Genomic DNA, 23,194 nt, shown 5'->3' with positions numbered 1-23,194 from the left:
GTCTGCATAATGAAGACATGGTTGGGGAAGCAGGGGGAGGTTCCTGAAGGTATGGCCAAAGTGCATTACTTGGTAAAAGCCAAGGTGAATAGGACAGGAGCTACTCCTAGTGTCGCGGCTTCTGCTAACCAGTGAAGCCGCAGCTATCGCAAGCTAAATTGTCGTTCACTGGTCACCACGTTTGTCGTTATAGTACACTAGATTTCTGGCTGGACATCAGCTTTTGCGTTACGCTCTCATCATAGTTTCCGTTATACTTAAGTAACAAGATTCACTGCCGCAGTCCTCGCGCTTGCCGTGATTGACTGCGATCATTGGCGCTGCTGCTAGCTTGGGCAGACTGGAGATTTTTTCCACTGTAGATTTACACTCACTTACTCACGAAAGTCTGAATTACAGTCACTGTCGAAAAATCGCCATGACTGAAGTCGCACAGGAGATTCAAATGACTTTAGTCAGCACCTATCACCAACAAAGTTCATTTAAGCAGGAATGCATGTTTATGGATCAAAGTCATTGACCAATGGGCGCCTTCCAAAACCTATATAAAACGGTTTGGTCATTAGGGGTAGGGGGATTAAACCGGTCATTATACGGAGCGATTAAACGGAATTGTTTGAAGGATCATCAAAGTCTCCGTTCAAACAATTCGAAAATGGGTTTGGTCGCCCGTTTAAATACCCCCCTTACTTGGCAACTCGATTAAAAAGTATCTTATAGAATGTATGGGTTCAAACGGTTCCCTCATTTAGAGATTTCGTTTGAATATAAGTTGCGCGCGCGATCTTGAAGGGTCTTAAGGCGCGAAAGCGCGCGCGCTTGCAGAGCGCACGCCTCGTTTCGAATCTGGACTCCTCGTGCCGAAGTCCTCGCCTGCCTGCTACGAACGTGTACGTACAATGTGAGTTAATGTAGTTGTTCATTCATCTAAACTATCGATTATTCCCTGCCTAGGCAACCATACATTCGTCTCCACCGAGCAAGCGCCGCCACACGGCAAGCAGTGCCCTCGAGACGTCAATTGCTTTCGACACCAAGCGCCGCAAGATCACAGCCGCGCTGGGTTCCAGCGCCGCTGCGGCCGAGTCGATCCGCTGCTATCCGCCTTCAGGAGAGCCATGCGGCGAGGCCGCTGCGGTTGTACCAGGCAACCCAGTGCCTTCGGCCATCGTTGCTGTCGCGCCCACGAGACCGTCGACGGGGTCCAGCGACTTCGCAAAGGTTAAGAATACCACGGTACTGACGGTCATCAAGACCGTCACGACCCGAGTTTCAACGCGCAACGTTCTCCGCCGAAGAGAAGCCGCTCAGAGAGATATCCGCGCAACCAGCTCCATTGGTCTCCGGCGTCGGAGCCCCCGCTGCTTCCGAGTACCTACTGTCGGCGTCGCCAAGGACGCGATCTGGCCGTGTTGTGCTGCCTGAAGGAGTCGATGCGTCGGTGACGATGCAAGAGGCGCCGCTTGCAGAGTTTCAGCTCTCCCCGCCTGCTTCGTCGAGTAACGGCCTCCCCAGTCCTCGTTCCAGCCAGAGCACGGAGACAGAACCATCGCTTCCAGGCACGCATGCGCCTTCAGCTCCGATCCCAGATGCTACACACTCGCCTGCGACAGCAAGTTCCCAAGCAAGCACTGTGGCTCCGTGGTCACCCCAATGCCCCTTCCGGACCCGTCAGCAAAAACGAGCAGAGGTTGTTCCTCGTTGGTACACCGAGGCGGTCGCTTCCGACAGCGACGATTCCGAGACGGCGCCGCTCATCGGTTCCCCTCTCCCAGCTGCACGCCCATCGGTCGTTTGCTTGCTCATGAGCTCCCCCGGGTTTACTGTTGTCGAAGGCGGTTCAGCGAACCCACCTTGCGACGAGTGGCAGCTCGAGTCGTGGCTGGATGACGTGCAGTTCACATCGGCACAGCTGAATCCGCGCAGCTGGAAGTTTCCAGTCGTCAGCGTGGGGATGAGAGGGGGGCTTGGCTGTGGATGCGAAGCTCGGTGCAAAGCTAGCACCTGCCTCAACGCTCGAAGCAGCAGATTCTGCACGGAGTACAACTGCACCTTTGCTGCCGAGTGTGGCATCGGGTTTCACGAAAGCCGTGCGCTCGCTATCGCTCGCAACCTGCGCACTGGAGTGCGCGGTTTGGTGGCGCAGGCTGCTATTCCTGCTGGCGAAGCCATCGGGCAGTATTTGGGCCACATGGACTTGTTCGGGCCGCCGTGCGAGAACGGCCCGTTCAACGATGGCTACAGAATGCATCTTCGCACTCGGAGTACGGGAAGCAAGTTCATAGGCATCGACGTCTTGGAAGTGGGCGGCAATCTCCGCTGCATGAGCCATGCCTGCAATCCGAACACCCGGTTCCACGAAGTCCAAACGGATCAAAGGTTGACGGTGGTCGCCGTCAGTATTCGTGACATTTACCCGTGTGAGGAGGTGACGGTGTCCTACGGCAACAAGTTGTGGTTTGCCTGTCGCTGTGGGTGGTCGGGGTGCCAACATCGTCACCTGCAGCACTTGCACCAGGACTCGAAGTGTGCGTGAATCCACCACACGTAGGCATTTGAAAATTCTGTACGTGTTGTGTAATAAAATCTTTTGAAATTCGAAGCTTCTTGTTTGTATACTGAACATCGTACATCTGACCCAGGACGCGATGGGTTCATTCGCCCGCTCGACGGTTTCGACGCACGTAACGTCGGAGAATATGGCGGTGCATCTCGTACAGCTCGTTGTCTCCAATCGATGCTTTCCTCTTCGGGGCTGACCTGCGTCGTATCTTGCATATCTACCTGCAGCAAGGACGACTTCAAGGATACCAGAACTACAGTGCTAAGGAGGAGCTTCTTATCTGCGATTTCGCCGCCAAACTCCTATCAACTGGTAGGAATACGTGGATGGCGCTGGCAGCCGAATACAATGGCTCCAAGGATCCAAATTGACGTGAACGCGACTTCGACTCACTGCGAAGGAAGTTCCGCAAGCTCTACGGAAAACCCAAACCCACGGGCAACCAAGGAGACCGCCTCACGCTCAGTCAGCGAGCTATCCTCTTGGTCCATGAAACTCAGTACGAGATAGAGAAGAAAGGAGGGGCGCATACCTCGCACGATGGCCACGACAATGGCGACGACGATGAGGCTCTCATGGACGAGGTCGACGCCGCCCTCTTCGCGGACGAGGTGAACAGGACCTTCAACGGGAGATCGAAAGCGAATTCAGTCTCGACCAAGGGTGGTGGCGACGTCAACCGTGAGCAGATCAACAAACAGCGGGAGGAGGAGGAAGAAGAGGCGGTGGAGGAGGAGGATGACGCCTCGGTCTCCTCTGTCAACTCGGTCGAGGACGAGTAAAGCTCAGAGGCGGATACGTCCGAGGCAGCTGACGCCAACCAACCTGGTGGTACCCCTATCCCTCCAGTTTCCGAGCTTCACGGCGGCGAGTCTGTGTTGGCAGGGGCCGTGATGACCCATCAAGGCCTCGTTCCCATCGAGTTCGCTGCTGACTTCCAGCACACTAACGCCAATCTTGGCGATGGAGAGGAGAGTGACACGCAAGGAGACCAAGCGAGATCTAGAGTGGCGCGAAGCGATCGTATTGCGACCACCTCAACTATCCATGATACTCGAGCAATGTCCAGGGCATCGCCAAGGCCCACGCCAGTGACACCGAGAGCGGTCGGCCGCCCCAGACGCGACAGTCAACATCTGGCTTCGGTTGCTTCGCCCGACGGGCCCACCCTGCTGAGGAACCCCGATCGCGCAGCTTCCGATGAAGTGGAGTCGGGAAAACACAACGACTGGACACTACCAGTGATCGCCTGGGAGGGCGTGATCTACGGGTACTTCGGGACAACTTCGAAGCAATGGGTGGGTGCGATCCAGGAGCAAAAGCCAAAAGCCCCGCGTCCGAGAGTTCGGTGACGACAACGTACGCTACGTCGAAGAGAAATCAGGCCAAGAAACGAATGGATTCTGTTGACAAAGAATGAAAAAAAACAGAGGCTGTTCACGCTTCAATGAGATCGGAAATGAAGGAGCTACTGCTCATCTTTCGCGAAGACGCCGATCGCAGAGCCGAAGCAGAGGCGAAGCGGCGACGAGAAGAACGCGATGAGCGGCGCGCAGAGGAAAAGCGAGAGCGAGAGGAGCGAGAGAAGGTTCGCCGCGATGAAGCTGCGCTTGTCGAAGCCAGATGTCAACAAGACTGTGAGGACGCACAAAAACACCTCGAAGCTGCGGAAAAGAAGGAGGAAACAGCTCGAGCAGACCGTCGAGAAGAAGAGGCCGAGTGTCGCCGACAGTTTCAAGCTCGTCTCGAGCAAGACCGTGCCGAAGCTCGGCAGTGCCACGAGCAAATGATGCTACTGATTTCTACGATTCACAAGAGCAAGTAGTACTTGATGAGATGCGTGTGCAGGAAGGAAGAAGTAGTGCATTCAATTTGCATTATCTGCGTAATCAATTTCAACTCACTCTTGTGTATCACATGTCGTCCTCGCCGTGAAGGAAAGTGGTTCGTATCTCACTAATACCGACTATTCTCACTCTGTAGCAAGCCGGAAAAGGTTGTCCAAGCGCTGCTGCCGTTTGCTGCGGTCGTACGGCAACGGTATCAGCAACCGGTGATAGACCTTTCCGACAGAGCCCATACCCCACGCCGCACCTTGTCTAATCGAAGTTATTGCCCCTGATAACGCCTTCGCCGCCGCCCGAACTGACGGCACCAGTCTACTTGCATCTCCGTCCTTCAGGGGTGTCATGATTCTGCCGATCATGTTCCCACTGTATGGGAATGCGCTGTCCGCAACAACATCATAGCGAGCGTCGGGGTTTAGTTCCGCCGAGGCTAGCTTACGCCGGAAGTCTAGACTCGTATCACCATCGTTCCAGGATCCTGGACAGTTATGTTTCGCCCAAACGATGAGCCCATCTGCCGAAAAATATAGCGTGTCTGGTGACGAACACACCATGTAGCCAGTCATTATAATGGGCATTCTGGATATCTCGATCTGGAGGCTGCTGCACCTGTGAAGCAAACTATGATTCAGGAATGGTAAGATCATCAATAAATATAATCACATCTTGATGTAAGTACCTTGTAGTTTTTCCCATCCAAGAACCCCCACGTGAACTGAAGCATGGGCTCCTTTGCTGCCACTAGACGGGCTTGAAGCTTTCTACCTGGTAAACGTAGGCCATACAATCCTAGCGGGCGCAAACCCTCGCAGCGCCGCCGTAAGAGCGTCTTCAGCTGCAGTTAGCACGCGGGTAAGCGTCGCTGGGGACCCCAAACATGAGGCGCAGGCATGCGACTCACAGCCTTCATAAAGCTAGAAACCAAGCCCAACACGTGATGGTGGTGTTGGAGCTTCGAAGTCCGGCCTTTCGAGCAGACGGTGGGATCTCGTACTGAGACGCAAACCGAGGATAATAGAAGATTGGATGAGGGCCCTACATGACAAGCAATAGTTAGACGTCAACTACACACTCGAATTTGCATGTTGACCTTACCGAGACAACCTAGTGGTCATTACCGTGTTCTTATTGGTTCCTTTGAGCCACGTGTCCATCCAGGACGAAGCATCGGGATCCTTTAGGCAGCCCAGGGTGATGTAATGGCGCATTCGTACAAGTCGCTGCCACTCCCAGCGCCTGCCCTCGATCGTGCAACCGCCGCCTCAAGTCCCAAGAGCGTCTCAAGTGACGACGGCGGAGTCTGGGACGATGCACAGAGCATCAACGGTAAGCTTTTATCCAGGTGAACCGTTGTGCTAGAAGAAGCGCGAGAGAAACAAATGACGAAGTCCAGTTTGCTCGGAAAAGGGTCAGAAACGACCTTTTCCGCCGAACGGATCTTTACTAATAGAGATTTTTTGTAAAAATAATTTTAACGACTGTCCCTCGCGATCCGCATAATGAGACTAATACTCTTGCTTCAAATTGGCAAAGGTAACGGACACAGATCCCGGCTTTAATGATGATTTTGGCCTGGTTTTATCTAAGATTTGCTGGCTTTTGGTCCGGCAAGTAATGAATTAATCGGAGGATCAGGGTACACAAAGCTTAAACTGTTTTATCCAGGTTTGGAAGGCGCCCAATGGGTAAGAGCTTTGGTTACCTACGCGGCCTTTTGGCAACATTCTTAGCCACCACCGCGATGGTACCGCCAGAACATGTAGTCCCGTCGAGCGGCAGCTGATCCTTGTTCATCGAAGCGTTTTCTTCTGCAGGCCGACATTCCGGGAAGAATCGTCTTAGTTTACCCCAATTTGTGGATCTTCTTGAACATCGTCAAGTATTTATCCAGGCAGTTGTCTCCACCGCGTGGCAGCAAATCTGGAAGAAAATCGAAATATGATCCTTTGTTTACCGTTTGCTGCCAGAAGCAAATCGGCGCGGCTCCACCGCGCAGCGGCACAAAACAACCTATGTTAGGGGCGCGACCATTCGCGATTTTCGATATGAGTCAAGTGATAAAGAACTCGTCTCTGGAAGCCTCGACGGTGATGACGGGGCCTTCAGTGATGACGATGAAGACGAGATGAGGCAGCACCGCCGTCCTCTACGCTTCCTCACACTACGTTGTTTGTCACTAGGCGTTTCTCCTCCTCTTGTCGACCGCGTCACACTACCTTCAAAACGCAAAGGAGGGGGGTTCTGTTCGCGGCAAAGCTGCTAATATCCAACAGATTTCGAAGCCACGCACAACAGAGATTTGGAGAAATTACTTTGCTGAAAGCCCTCTTTTCCCGAAAAAATACTTTCGCCGTCGCTATGCGTACGAACCTCTTCGTCGATCAAATCGCTGGACGCAATTGCTGTCGACAGATGATGATTTTTTTCGGCAACGTGTCGATGCTTTAGAAAAAAAACATTTCCACTCTTCAAAGTGCTCTGCTGCTATGCAAATGCTAGCATACAGGTGCTGCGCCGTCGTTAGACGACAACGTCGCAATGGCTGAGTCTACAGCTTTGGGAATTACGCAAAGGTTTTGCAAAGCTGTATTAGCAGAATTCGAGTGAATACGCGAACACCTACACACGATGATATTACGCGGCAACAACCTTTCCGCAGACGGAGGTTTTCGGACTGTATCAGTTCCCTCGCGCGCTGCGGCTACTGCCATTTTCACTCCGCGTTTTGACATCTGTGGTGGCTCGGGAAAGGAGAAAACTTGAAATGCGCGCGATCTTCGGAGGCGCGAACATATCCGCTTTGCTATTGTCTCGATTTCATAGCGGTGTGCTGATGGGGGTTATCAATTTATTTTAAACACGTCGAATTTGCTGCGGCCTCAAACGCCGCACCAAATCCGGTGGGAATTTGCTGCCAGGAGGCGCACCTATTGCGTCTGGCCTAGTTTAGAACCCGCGGTGGAGATCTGGCCGTAAACTATACAATAAATTTCCGTCTGGGTCGCAATTGCTGCTGCAACCTTATCGACCTGGCCAGCGAGCCACTTATCCTCGTATTTAGCGAGAGCTGCAGCCTGGTCGTCAACTTTCTTCAAGGCGGGTGCGGACTTCTTGAAAACGTTGACTCCCCCTGGATCCAGCATTCCTCTATCTTCAAATTTCCTCAGTGTTGTACTTCACCATCATCTTCGCTCTCGCGGATTCTCAAGAACCTGTTGGTAATGCCGGACGTCTGGGCAGTGTTGCCAGTCGAACTTAACAATTATTGGCGTCGCCTTGGAGACTGACATCGCCGAGGCAACGTCGGAGGTTGTGGGGAGCGCGGTTGCAGCAGCGAGTAGGACGTAGCACACACGCATGGTTAAGGTTGGTGTTGGCGGCTCGACGGAAAATTGAGAAATGAACAAGATGCTTGCACAAATGGTGTTTGTACTGTACATGCACTATACTGTATCTTGATCTACTGTGTCTATGGTGTGCTGGGTTGGTTCACATTGCCCCGGACCACGGTGCCTACTATAAATAGAACCTTGTACGAGTGCTCGTACAAACAACCAAAGCCGATCATAGAAACTTCGCTGTAATCATGCTGCCGCACTTGCACTGTGGTGCGCAGGGTTAACTGTATTTATCGACTAGGATACCGTACACACACTGCCGCCCTGATTAGTAGTTGCTCACGTTGAGGTGGTCGGCTGTCATAACCTTGGCTCACGCCGAAGATAACACGTGCTTGAGGGGCGCGGTACTCCAGGGCTAACAGCGTACCACTTCTTCGGCTCAGGGGCCGCCAGCAGCTCCAGGTCCGTGTTCACCATGTACATGTCCTTGCTCTCAGCCTTGTACTCCTTCTCCGACACCTTGGTCCACGTCTCGCACAGGAGCACCTAGGAATACTCGTTCGACAGCATGACTCGTTCGACAGTATGAGCGAGTTGTTGCAGTACGAGCCGCTGGCAGCAAGCGTAGCTTCTGCAATGTCACGCTACGCGGACGGTATACCGCCTCATGCGGAACGCACCCAGGATCTTGATGTTGTTGTGCACGGCGATCAGCGTCGTATTGTAGTACTCGCTGCCCCGGGAAGCATATCCATGCCGTTGGCATCCGTGCAACCGCCAGGAAGTCAATGGTTACTTTACCGGCGTCTGGGCCACCTTGCCCGCCAATGATTAAGGCCGGCTACGACTTCTTCACGAACTAGCGCGGACATGATCTTAATCCACAGTGGTGTTCACTGTATTACTTCGCAGCGAAAAGCGGTGTGGCGTTGCTGGAACTGGCTAAGCCTAGATAGCTGAGTCCTGAGACGTGTTACTGGGACTTGGCAAAGAAGCCTGAAGGGCTGGGTCCTGGGGCGCCTGCTCCTTAGCCCGCACCAATTATGGTATATTACGCAGCTACGCTACGGGGTAACCCAGACCCCCTCCCGACGAAAGTTAACGACAAGTAGCATCCAGATTGTCTTGTCACGCCCCTAAAAGACTCAAGCAACACGCACGGGATAATATACTATCTGTCCATGTATAAAACCTAGCAGATTCGTCCCAATACATTATCGTTTTTGTCATCTTGCATAAAGAGATTCAGGGATCTGTATGTAAGGGGACTAAGTACGCGCCTTATCGCCCCAGCTTCTCTGGATAGGTCAGAGAACTCCATATTACCACTGTACTCCAAATTAAGTGAGAAGAAACTGAGGATTTACCACAGTGTACAGTATACGTCCAAGCATCCCACGAGCTGAGCGGGAGCACTGTTCGCGGGAACGAGCACGAGCAGCAAAAAGCCTGCGAGCGCGCTCTTGAATTTGAACTACAAACCCTATTCACTCAAAGGTCCTTCCCAGTATAGATTCGATTCGACAGGGGAGCGCCAATCTATACCGCGTATTGGATAAAATAAATTTGGACCGGGATTCGTTAAAACTAGGCAGAGCGCGCTGTAGTGACGCTCAGATGCTCGTTGCGGGGGGGTACTAGTGGAGACGCTCTAAAACCTTCTCTATTTGCTCGCTTGATCAGCGAGAGCTCGCAGATTGAGGGTTTTAGCTCCCTTGGGCGTCTGCGCCATTGGGGAGTTTGGATATGCTGGATAATCAAAATTGTAGTATGAGGGGCTCATTCAATTCATCGCCAATACAGACACCACCCACAAACTGAAAGGTGGACCTTCCACGTTCCTACAGGATATTATATACTTTCAGGGTATAAGTAATTGGAATGCGTAACTACCACTCTTTCCTCAAATCAAGATGTCATGTTTCACTTCTTGGCGGCGTGGCGGAGGGTAGTTCGCCTGTCATCAGGGAGACAACACCGCTCTTCTGGAGCTTTCAATGCTTGTTGGGTATCTCCAGTTTACCTTCCGCAACGTATTCCCTCTACCCTTGCAGCTGGTCGACGTAGTAAGCTGTCTTGTTCTCGGGTATCGTCTCGGGCATTGCCTTGTCGGCACGGGTGCAAGCTAATTCAGTAATGCAGCTCCCGATAGCGCAGGTTAGAGACAGCGACAGAGTGGGGCGGTGGTTGTACGCCTCCAGTATGCATTTCTGCTGGATAGTGAGCCAAGTCTTTTGTTCGTTTCACCAGGGCGGTCATCTTATTGCGCAGCGCTTGACGTCTGTCGGAAGATCTGGTTTAGAGACTGCACTTTGGCGGGATCCAAACAGGCGGAATGCAGAATATGTGAAAGAACCACACAGGCGGTACTTCAATGAGGATGGGCGCGGAATGGTTAACGAAAACTAGCGATTGTGCAAGGGTATAAACTGTATGTAGATTTCAGTTTGTGGGTGGTGTCCGTACCTGCAGATCAGACGGGGACGTGTCTGCGCGAGCGCTGCAACTCACTTCAGACATCGGTGTCGGCGCCAGGGACATCTCAGTGGATAATTTCGCTCAGATAAGGTATTTTTCTTAAGAGGAAACCCGCATCAAACTCCGTAAATACTCAATGCCACCTACACTACCGTAACGTACCCACAAACGAAACATTAAGCAACCACCGGGTTGTTTCCGTTCACATCTCAAGATTCGCAGTCGCAGTTCGTACTTAGCATCGATGTGCAGCTCGTCCTCACTGATGTCTTGAAGAGGTCGTTGTTGGGTCTTGCGCTGGTTGACTTGGTCGTAGACACCGCCGAGGCTTGTTGAGGCGAGCGAATCACTTAAGGGTTGAATCGAAATTCAGAAGTGATTGGATTGTTGGAACTTACACCTAAGCTAGTGCTAAAGGCACGCGGCCATGCGTCCTATCAACTGGTGCGTCTAATCAACCATCATTCTACACTCTCGTCCAATCAACCTACTCGTCTAATCAACGTGTGGTCGTATTGGACCGGTTCGACCAACAGTTCGGGTACCTCGGGACTGGTACAGTGTACCAAGGTTCAGTACCCTGCATACGCCCCTCGAATGCGAATACGCGTGAACGCCGAGCGCAGCCGTCAAGATCGCTGTGGCGTGGTCGGCAAGTCGCTTAGTCGTGATGTCGGCCAGCTTGCCAGAGTGCAAATCTCCACCGCCCAGGTACTCGACGATCACTTCACCGCTTGACTTCGTCGCGGATGTGATGGTACTTGATGTCGGTATTAGCGCGGCCATGGTTGACGGGGTTCTTGGTCATCTTGATGCACGACTGGTTGTTTCAAAAATCTTCAACTCGGGCGTGACCCCGCCTGCAGCAGCCAGGATCTCGCACAGCAACGTACCCACGCGCTTCTTGAATCGCCAAACTCAGTGCGATGTACTCGGCCTCGCTTGTCGATAGTGACACGCGGCTGCTTCTTGGAATTGTAGAGATCGGTCCGCCGGCGACGGAACAGGTAGCCTGACGTAGACTTGCGATCACTAAGATCGCCAGCCAGTCGGCATCCGAGTAACCTTGAAAGTCGATGTCATGCCCGGTGAAAGCAGTTCCGTGCGACTTGGTTCCTTGAAGGTAGCGGAAGTGCGCTTGACCGCAATCCAGTGCTCGACTTGCGGGTTCTCCATGAAGCGTGACGTAATGGCTGCAAACACCATGTCCGGGCAGTCAATGTCATCAGTGCATGGAAGTGCCGACAGCCCTAGCGAAATGGCGCGTCCAACTTGGTCATGGCATCGCTTGAGACCAGCTTCATGCTGATGTCGACCGGACTTGCAGCGGGTTTGCAGTCTTGCATGCCGAAGCGCTCCATGATGTCGTTGATGTAGCCAGTTTGGCTCAGCGTAACACTGCCATCCGTTGTCGACCACCTCGATCCGAGGATGAACGAACACTTGCCCACTGTCGGTCATCTCGACCGCGGTGACTTGAGTTGGCGCTTGACTTCCGCGATCATATCAATGAACTCGGTCACCAAGACGTTGTCCACGTAGACCAGCAGCAGAACGCATTCGCCGTCGACGACCCAACGATGTAGAGGCATGGGACGTAGCGAGACGCGAAAACCGATGGGCCGCACATACTCGTCCGAGTCTCGTTCAAACTCATGAAGCTTGCTTGAGCCGTAAATTGCCTTAGTGGTTCCACGCAGTCGAAACCGTCGTCCAGTTCCACGCCTTCAGGCACATGCATAACATAATACTCCTTCATCAAGCCGTACAGCAACGCAGTCGCCGCATCAGGCTGGCCCATCATAATCAAGTGCTTAGCAACAACAATGATCATTCGCAGCATGACACGTACTTGATACGGGCGAAAACGTCTCGGTGTAGTCGATCCATGCTTCTGCACAAAGCCTTTCGCGTGAGTCAGACCTTGAACTTCTCGATCGATCCGTCCGCGTTACGCTTGATCTTGAATACCACGTGGGTACCGACTGCGCGCTGGTTGTTAGGCAGTTTGGCGGCGCGGAAAACACCCGCAGCGCATAGACTTGGGATTCGGCGCAATTGCCTTGCGCCACTGGAGATTGGTCTGGTCCGTTCACAGCTTCTTGAAACGTCTTCATCCCGCGCTGTCACTTGCTTCCACAGCATTCGCACTTGCGCGCCAAATTTATGAATTGAGTCAGGCCGTCTTCATCATTTTCTTCGAATTTCTTCTTGCTCGTTAGCCAGATTCACGTTGGTCTTGTCAGCCGACGGCCGGAGCACGCTTGCTTCTTCGAGTCCAGCACTACGACGAGGGACGCCGAACATTGCCGCGATCTTGGTTGTCCAGAGGCGATTTGCGCTTCCCCGCCTGCGTGAACACCCTTGTGACGGAGGCTTGCATGTCGTCGAAAACGTCGGTAAGTCGGTTGACTTCTTCACCAGCATCAGCCTTGGAGTCATCGAAGCTTGACTCATCCAGATGTGACATCGCGAGATCACCACCTGCCCCGCCTCGATGTCGCCAAACTCGATACGCCTTGGAACGCTCCTCGTAACCCATGAAAATTCTTTCGAGCTTTGGGGTCCGCCGATTCGCTTCTCCTTCGGCGTCAAAAGTAGGTCTTGCGTCGAAGATCCGCATGTCTTGACGTTGGGCTTGGACTTGTAGACGATCTCGAACGGAGTTTTGTCGGTGACTTGGTGACGGCAAACGATTCTTGATGTAAATCGCCGTCATCGCTGCTTCACCCAGAACGTCTTGTCCAATAGCGTAGTGCAGCATGCCGGTCGATGGTCACGATGACTCGATTTGGCGCGTTAGCCGTTGCATTCGTTGGTGCGCATACCGAACCGTGGGCTACGCCAGTTGCAGTGGTCTTCATGGATTCGCCAGAGTGAATTGATTTGCGAACTCCTTGGCTCCGTTATGGCGCACGAACTTCACCCTGACATCGAATTGGCTACTCCACCTTGGTGATGAATCGGCGCAACGTATTCACTCTCCGACCTGGCTCACCGGACCAGAATCGACGTGCAGCCGCTGGCTTCGTCATGATTAGCAACCAAGTAGCGGCTGCCGCTTAGCGACTCTTCCCCTCCATGGGCCTGAAATGTCAGTGGAGGAACTCGAACAGCTTATTACTTGCCGGGTTTGGCGGAAGGGCTTTGCACCATTTTCCTGTTGGCACCCGACGCGCCGGCTTTCTTCGACAATGTCGGCATTTTTCGCACCCGTCTGCATGACACCTGGAACCATCTTCCGAAGAACGTCATTCGGCGCTTGACCCAAACGCGCATGAAGATGCACCGCGTTGATCGACGCCCTTGGACACCGAATTCGCAGCGCAGCTGGGACTCAGGCCAGTAGAGACCGTCGATCAGCTCCGCCGGAAGCCACGTTTTCCTCGACTTCTTCATGCGATGTGCATTTCAGCACCATCAGCCACCACCTTGAACTGTCCGCTTCGATTGATCTGCGGCACCGAAAGCAGGTTCTTGTTCATGCCAGCACGTAAGTGCATCTTGAATACGGATGTCGCGCTCCTTGCCGTTGGGCAGGCGGAGCCACTTCCGCACAGGCCATTCGACTCAATGATCTTGGCCATTGTTTGCCATTGGCGACCGTGAGTTCACCTTCGTCGCGCGCATTGATGTCCTTAAACTTGGTCTTGTCGGTACGGGTAATGGTGCGTGGCACCACTGTCGATCGCCCATGAGCCTTGAAACTTGTTGGTCCTGGAGACTCCACACTCCTGAGAGACCGCGAACGCGACGCAGTCGTCATCACTGTCATCACGCCAACGGACGTTGTTCTCACCGCGACCAGACCGGCCACGTCGTGCCACCTCGATTCTCCTCGTTCTGCTTGGTCCAGCACTTTTTCCGCTGACGTGCCCCGATTTTCCGCAGTACGTGCGGTGGCGACTTTCGCTCGGCATTGAAGGCCCTCGCAGCATCTTCAATCTTCACCTGGAGCCGACTTCTCGCCCTGCCTCTTGATGTGCTCATTCGTGAGCACCTTGATCCCCATCTTGAGTGCGCAGCTCTGCGTTGCTCATCGTTGAGAACGACGTTCTCGAAACTCTTGGAGCAGACTCACAGGCTGTAGTGGGTCTAACGATTCGCTACTTTATGGCTTACACGTTGCGCTACGTGTATGAGGAAGCGTAAGTACTTAGTAGTGCCCAGGTTAATTATATTTGAATACGCAAAGTAACGTAAATCAGATAAGACTCCAAGTGACTTAGGTGGTAAAATGAGAACTGTATTGTTTTGTGAATTGATCTTCCTCCCCAAAACTATTTAAAGCTGTTTATCATCTGTGAAAGGGGTTGACAGCGGCTGGCTGTCAAACCCGCTAATATGCACGTCTCCTGATTGGTAGAAAATTACGCTTTCTACCATGGATCTTTAGATTATCTCCGCCAGCCGGACCACCCATCGTGATCCCACTTCCAATGTATCCATTGGTGTAACTTTACACACCAGGTGAGGAAGTATCTAAAACTTTTAACAGATATCTTATCTGTTAAAATCCTGGCTACAAACCGCGGCGCGTCAATATCGTTATATACGTATCGAGGGTCGCGTTATCGCATTCCTGATCTTGGCCAGCGGTCGCGCAGGGACCAGTTGCGTAGTGGACGCCGACTTTCCGATCCTGGACGTGCTTCGCACGCATTACGAATGTGTATAAAGAGGGCTCACCAGCGTTTTGAGCTCCTCCGCAAAACGAGTTCCTGGTCGAGGCGGTTCCTCTGACCTCAGCAGGTAGCATGACAGTTCATCTACGCGCAGCGCGCACGATAGCCGGTTCAAATATCGCCATTACATCCATTGACGAGGGCGAATTCAAGGTCTCACCAATCATGAAAGGGACTGAGAGTGGGCCGTGAGACTATCTACTTCCAGAGAGACCCGAGTACTTGCAAGTGGGTGCAATTCACCTGCCATGCAGAAGAGTTTACCTGCGGCAGGCTAAACTCCATGACTGTCCGAGACCAAAACCTGCGCCCGGAAACGGAGTCCAGAACCAATGGCCTCTCGAACGAAACAACCTGCTGGTTCCACAGCAGTGGAGGGTAATGTGCGATGCTTCCGTTTGGAAGGATCGGTCACTTGCATCGGGAAGTGCACAGCTCCATGCCCCTGGAGGCGTCGTGGTGATGTAGGATCGCCTGGAACAACAAAACGCAGACTATCCGTAGGCGCGGGGCGCCCTACTGGTATTATCAGCTGCGCGTGCCGACATCGGGCGGCGCGACACTGAGGACTGCCAGCCCCCAGTGAGACTGCTCTCGTCGAGAAAGAAGACGACAGGCCGAACCGTCGACCTGAAGAGTTTACCGAAGAGAGGCGAGATGACTCTCTTCCGAGCTTGAGTGGAATTCAGGCGCGTCGAACACTTTGCTCGACTACGAAGCCTGCCAGACTCTTACTCGAGAGGTAGTACACCTCGAAGTCTTCGGACGACGACTGGCAACAGGTGCCATCGGAGACCGGAAGCGCGTCGTGAAACGTGCGCTTCTCGTACAAACAACAGGTGTTTGTCGAACACTTTATCGTCCTGACCCTGGACGATAAGTTCGACGATTGGTAATGGGCAGCCGTCGCTTGCACGGCGCATCCGATGATAGATCATGGAAGAAGCGCACGCCGTCGCTTCGCGCGACACGGAACAGAGGCGATGGCCCTCAGTTACCGCAGCGCACGCACCAGCAGGTGCGCGGGCTTACGCGAGCCGCGCGCTTAATGCCTGCTGCCTGAGGCCTGCTGCCAAAAGTGAGGGCGCGCACAAGTAGAACCACGTCGCAATGCTGCCGACGTCGGAAAAAGATGTGTCGGTTCCTGGGAACCAACACCACGTTCAAGCTGGTAGGACAGATCACCTGACTCGGAAGGTCGGGTCGACAACGACGCGTTCGGTTCCGGGAGCCGACGCACCTGATCATGAGGGGCTCGCCATGAATGGCGTCGAGGTGATCGAAGGCGTAGCAACCTCGGGAGTTGACGCTGCAAACAGTGCGGACGGTTGCAACGTACCGCTTCGACGGCGTATTCGTAGTGTTGCAGTCCGTGCAGCACGGGAGTATGCGTCAGACATACGGCAGACGGTCTGCGGGGAACAATACGTCAGCGGGTGCACGAGTCTAGCCGGGTTGATTACCGCGCGCCCGCGGACAGGGTCCGCTGGTGAATACTTCCAGGCCGGGCCTGGACCGAAGAATACCAACGTGCGAGCCGGGCTCCGCACAACAAAACGGCAGCAGCGGAAAACGCTGCGCAGTCTCGATCCGGGACCGAGCGCACGAGACAGTCTGTTGGAGCAGACTGCGGGCGGGACGCGGATTCGGGACGCTAAGCGTCTCGACGCGCACCATACTGATTCCAGTACATGAGAACTGACGAACTCGCTAGTCCTCCGACGACGGCGCGCGGAGTTGACTCGGTACAGATAGGGCTGGAAGCGCTACGTACGCGACTGGCACGATGGACGCATCGAGAGTCTGGTGCCTTTCGGACAGCGAAGAACGGAGAGCGAGACGAAGAGCTGAGCGCATACTAAGTACCACCATGGTGAACACTCTCAAGGGTGAGAGAACGAACAGGCGCTTCGAGGAACATACTACTCGCTGATCCTGAGTCCCATGTACGAATTGTTGAGGGAGTGACAAGCACGTACCCGGAAGACGATTCTACGGAGACTTCCCGCAGGGATAAGGGCATTCAGCCGATTGATCTCGCCGGGCAGCAATCGTGTCACGCGGCAGGGGCCAACTGCCGCGAGAGACGAAATGCAAAAGCAATCGACGACTTCTTGAAGTCGTCAAGTAAGCTGGACAAGTGGGAATCGAAGTCTCGCAATAGTGCTCCAGCCCGTGTCAGCCAAAAGCTGAGGCGCGGATGTTACGTGTTCATGCGTACTAACAAGCTGAACGATGCGACGGTACCGGACGCGACACCGATAACACAGAAAGATGTTATCATCGATTCGATACGGCCAGAACCTGTTACAGTGCTCAACTTGCGAGGATAGTTTTATCCATTCATAATGCGTGCAGAGCGATATCCCTCTCGATACGGCAGTGAGCCGCAAAGCGGCATGCTCTGGGAATAGCGATGCCAACAGGGCTTAAGAACGCCCCTGCGACTTCACAGGTGCAAGTAGCACTGTATGCCAGCTCGGTGCGCGACTGCACTCTGAGCTACGATTCAAATAAAGTTTTTTCGTTCATCCACAGCCGAGAGCTGTGGACGGAAAAGAACCGACAAGCGATGCGAGGGTCCATCTCCGGAAACTATCGCGAGCTTATGCGAAAACATAAGCTCTACGCGAACCTGAAGAAGTGTATCTTCGGGCGAGCGAGATACCCGTCCCCGGTGTCTCGTAGGGAAGAAATGGTGTTCGCCCTGACCCGAAAAGGTCAGAGGTGATAATGAATAGCCAACGCTCTTCATGTCAAGGAACTGAGGCGTTCCTTGGCTTGGCTCACGTACTTGTGCAAATACATAGACTATGCGGAGCAGATCCGCTCGCTGTCACAGCTTCTAAGAAAGAAGCTGTGTGGTGGACACCCGATTGCCAAAAGGCTTCGATGCAGTCAAGCGGGGCTGACGGAGCGCCGATCTTGGCAGGGCTAATTCCAAGATCGCCCATTTCACGTGGTATGCGACGCATCCGACTTCGCGATCGGATGCGCAGGTTGATGCAGCACGATCACGAGGGGTCGATCGTGTCGTCTACACCAATCGCGTCAGCTGAAAGCAGCTGAGCGCAATTATCCGGTGACATGACAAGCGAACTCCCTGCATGAAATACGCACTCGCAAGTTCCGAGTGTATTTGCTTGAAGTAGACCATTTGTGGTCTACACCGACCATGCACATCACTGCACCTGAGTGAAGTCCCACCTATCCCAAAGAATGGCGAGATGGCTCTCATTCTTTGCGAGATATAACTTCCGGGTCGAATACAAACCCGAAGATTGATGGTGCCGACGCGTTATCACGTCGGCCGGACTATGCAGAAGCTGCTGACGTCAATGCCATTGACGCCATGCGATGCTAAACAAACCCACATCGTCTCTGTTGGACGATGTGGAGCCGCGTACGCGCACGACGCGGACGCGAAGCTCTTGCTGGCCTATGGCACAGCGCCTTCTGACAAGTCCCGCTCAGAAGCTCCCAAGCACCTTCGAGCGCGTGCACACCGCTAATATCAGATTGCGACGGTTACTTTTATAACGTAGTCGACGACAACGCGGATCGCGTTGTCGTTACCAATGACCATGACCTGCGACTCAGGATCATGTACGGATATCACTGATGCCCCGACTGGGGATTATCTTCGGACGTGAGAAGACATACGTCCTTCTCACGCGCGACTACTGGCACCACCAGTATAAGTGGGTGCGCGCAGACATCCGTGCTTGCGAGGTATGCCATAACGCATAAAGCCTGCGCCATTCGCGCAGGCTCCACTGTAATCACTACCGACTCCGTCGGGATTGGAAGTCCATGTCTTTGGACTTCATCTTTGGTCTTCCCCGGACAGCGGAGGAATACCGGTGTTGTGGTCTTCGTCGACCGCTTCAGCAAGATGGTACATCTGCTGCGGTGCCGAGCAGAGTGACTGCGAAGCAGACGGCCCGTCTGTTCGTCGACATGGTGTTCAAACACCATGGCATACCGACCGACATCGTGTCGGACAGAGACCCGCGCTTCACAGCGCACCTGTAAGAAGTGTTTACACTCTGGAGCCACTCATGTCGACTGCAGATCATCCGCAGACGGATTCGATCAAACCGAGCGCGGAATCGCGTGCTCGTCGATATGTTGAAGAGCTACGCTCACTCGTTCCAATACTGGACGAGTACTTATCGATGGCAGAGTTTGCCATCAATAACTCAGGGCATGCCTCGACCGGGCATACCGTTCTACGTAATGCCACGGCATCCACGCCTACCGAGTTTACTCGAGTGCGGGCTCCCACTTTGTGGGAGATCTACGACTGCAATACAGCAGCCGTAGAAAACCGCTGCACTTGCGTGTCAACTGCGACGTAACAGGCCGCGTCATTGCGATGCGCAGGCGACTCCTCAACAACAAGGCAACGATCACGGTCTGCGCAGGGCGCAGACACGTGCGAAACCAGAGGGCGGGCTCTGGCGGAGAGCGAGCTTAATGACTTCAGCTCGGATGCAATCAACTTATTAAAAGACAAACCGTGATTCGGTTTGTCCAAGATAATAGCAGCTTCTGTTGATCACAGAAGCTGAACGCAGAACAATGCGGGCAGAGGCAACACAAATGAATTTAACAGTTAATTGGTTTTGTGCATCTGGAATTTAGTTGCTTCACGGACTGAACAACCTGCCAATAGCACATGCTAGATTTCGGACCTGCTTGCGGAGCACGAGCAACCTTGCTCGGCGCGAGCAGCGCCGTTCACTGTGTTCTCCAGCGCGCGGACGCGCTGGAGCGACTCCTCATCCGGGTCCCCAACTCGACCTGGATATTCGAGGAGGTCCTGCGAGACCGCCGCGACTTGCCTTCTGGTTCGCCAGCTCCTGTCTTCAGGCGGCGAACTCAGCGCCCTGCAGACGCCTCCAGGCGGTCATCCGGTCGTGGAGGCGCATACCGATCAGCCCGGGCTGATCATACCCGGGCGTGTTCCCACCCCGCCACCGCCGATCCGGACGCCCGCGGCTCAACCCGCTGGATGGTTGAGCGATTCCATAGTATCCCGAAAACGAACCCTCAAGGCTCGTTCGTATTCGTTGAGAAGATTCCTCCCCATCGAGAAACATAGAGCCGCGGAACGTCTTGCTGGAGGACGTTCCGGAAATGGTGAGGGCGTTACGAGAGCAGTACGCGCTGGCGCAGCGGAAGTAACGCGAGCGCTGCGGTCATCGCTAGCGCCCGAACCTCACGTGCTAAGAACTGGCACGGAGCTCTTGAGACTCTCGGGCACACGGAACGACGTGTACCCGTTCAGGCCGCGGTCACTCAAGCGGATGCGCCTGGGAAGCACTTCGTGCACTGAAAGCCCTCGGGCACAGCGCACGGCACATTTGCCTCCTCACGCAGCAACATGAAGTTGCTCACTTTCCACGCTTCAGTACGTCTCGAAACGATCACGCTGCAATCCGATCACGGTAAGCACTCGGCTTCTGTTGAAGTTCTCAACAAAAGCATTCCAACTTTGACAAAGTGCCCGCCACCGGGCACTTTGCTGCGAAAATGTCTTCTTGCTGAAACCATCGGAGCTCGTGAAAGAGTCCGATGTAGATATCGCGCCTTTGATGCGTTTCCGCATCAAAGTGCAGCTCGGCAGCACAGCGTCATCTTTGATGGCGCTGCATACGTACAGCGGCACCTCATTCGGAGGTACCGAGTTCAAACCGGTCCGGGATCTCCGGACGCGGACGGCATCACGCAGCGCGGCAGTCGACGCGCTGCGCCTGCAGGCGCAGCGTGAGTACTGAGCCAGCTGAAGCGAGTGGGTATCACTTCAGTACGCGAACGCTTCGAACTCGAAGCGTCCGATTCGTCCCCTTCACGCGGGCGAACGTTCTTAGATGAGGGTCGAGCGATTCATCGACACTACGGCTGCTTTGAGGGCGAGTCCTCCTCCGCCTCCATGTCTTCATCGTCGTCATTCGAAGTCGACGACGTCGCCTATCCTCGCCTTCTGGCGTTCCAGTAATCACTCGATGGAGAGATGACTCCCCACCGACTTTGCGGACTTCTTCTGAGGCGCCGCATCGTTGAATGAGCGCGGTTTTCTCCAAACGCGGAGAATTGATGCGAGAGACACCGCCTGCGCGTCTAACCTTAAGGGGATGGTGTAACGGGTTACACGTACAAGTGGCTACAAGCCTGCTGATTTTAATGATATGATATCTGTTAAAAAGTTTTAGATACTTCCTCGCCTTGGTGTAAGACACACCAATGGATACATTGAAGTGGGCCACCACAATGGTGGTCCACACATACCTAAGATCCTATTGGTAGAAGCGCATCTTTCTACCAATCAGAGTCATGCATATTAGGGGCTCTGACAGCCAGCCGCTGTCAACCCCTTTCATAGATGATAAACAGTTTTATGCAGATTTAGAGGAAGATCAATTTACAAACAATACAGTTCTCATTTTACCTAAACTAGTACTTGGAGTCTTTCAAGTTAACTTATATTTGTGTATTCAAATATAATTAACGCAAGGTAATACTAAGTACTTACGCTTCCTCATACACGTAACGCAACATGCCAAGCAAAAGTAAGTGATCAGAGATTATCTTGGCGCCGATGTTGCCTGACTTGGCCTTGATGTTGAGACTTCATTGCAATGATGAGCACATTGCCGCCTTCTGCCATCTCCATGCTGAAAGAGCTGTAACCTCGATACGTCGGTAACTTCCGCGACCATCCGTGGAAACGAACACCAGTTGCGTCCAGGCCACCCACGCTTCCTCACGGTCGTCGACCACACTTGATGATAGTCAACATCCTGTGGGTAACATCAGTCGAACGCGATGTTGCTCGACTTGACGTAGTCTCGTCCTTGGCCCTCGTGTCCGCGAAGCTTGGTTTCGTCTCGCGGTTCACGACGCTCCACCGACGGTCAGGAGCACGCCACGCATGTAGCGGTTCCACGTGGCGTAGTTGTCGCCGTTGAACTTGTCGATGGAGATTTTGGTGTCTTGGACAGAGGACATGGTGATTGGGCTCATAACCTGAAGAAGTTCGTAGTTGGGTCTTGCACTAGTTGACTTGGTCGTGGACACCGCCGAGGCTTGGGGCGAAGGCGAGGAGGTCACTTACGGGGTTTGGAATCAAAATTCAGAGTGATGGATTGTTGGAGAAACACAGCCTAGGCTAGTGCTAAAGGCACGCGGCCATGCGTCCTATCAACTTCAGATTGCGTCTAATCAACCATCATTCTACACTACTCGTCAAGTAATCTCCTCGTCTAATCAACGTGGTCGTATTGGACCGGTTCGGTTCCAACCGGTTCGGGTACCTCAGAACTTCATTTTTTTAGCGTACCAGGTTCAGTACCCCTGCAACATGTCTCAAGCAGCTGACACGGTGACTTCTTTGGACTGGCACGGCACGTTCGTACTGGTACGGTAATCATGAACTGTACCTACGGTATGCTGCAATAATTCTCGAGAGATCCGCTGCCGTAGCTGCTGTTAAGGTTCTACCGGGAGGCGGGAGGGAGAAAGACTTGTGTAGGAGAAGGTAAAAGTTGTATTTTTGAAAGCTTAAAAGTGTCCGTATCTTCGCTTGGTGCGGAAGCTGTTGCCTAACTGTCGCTCAGAGATATGGATACATTTGTAAGTGCACATACTAATAAGCGTCATAGGTAGTCTACTGGTTGATAAAATCTCGTGCGTAGAGTTGGATGTTCACAGCTGTAAAAAAGAATAATTCCTTGTTTTCACGTCCACCACAAATTGATAGCCACCGAAGAGGAATCATCCCGCTTCTAATATTACGACAAGCAGATTGGTAGCATGAAAACGTCATTCCGTACTATAACATTGCTTCGTTATGAAAGCCACAACTGCATAATGTAACTGAGTAGACCAGGTACAGCACTATCCTTCATCTACGATTCAAGGCATCCACTTCTTTGAGGTACAGTATTCTCTACCACCTACGCCAGGTGTCGGGCTGGTGTCCTTTCATCTACCGGTATCGACCGTGCTGTCATACTGTTGCATGGTCGTCATGACGATCCACCTCCCATGAAATCAGAGCTTAATACAACAACCAATAGCCGACTGCTGCCTACCCTCGACCCCAGTCTCTTCAGTTCTGCGACGTGTGACCGCTGTTAACTGCTCCAGTAGAAGGGATCCCCTTTATTTCCCTGTATTAAGGCGTTCCAATCACTGGGGCAGTCTCGAACGTCACCTGCGAAAACAAGGTTGAAAAAACCTGTTAAAATTTGAGCGGGCGAATTTGGGCCAGCG

Source organism: Phytophthora cinnamomi (assembly GCF_018691715.1).
Source record: "Phytophthora cinnamomi strain GKB4 chromosome Unknown Contig132, whole genome shotgun sequence".
Taxonomy (NCBI): Eukaryota; Oomycota; class Peronosporomycetes; order Peronosporales; family Peronosporaceae; genus Phytophthora; species Phytophthora cinnamomi.
The sequence above is the reverse complement of the archived record's forward strand: the minus strand, read 5'-3'. Positions refer to the sequence as shown.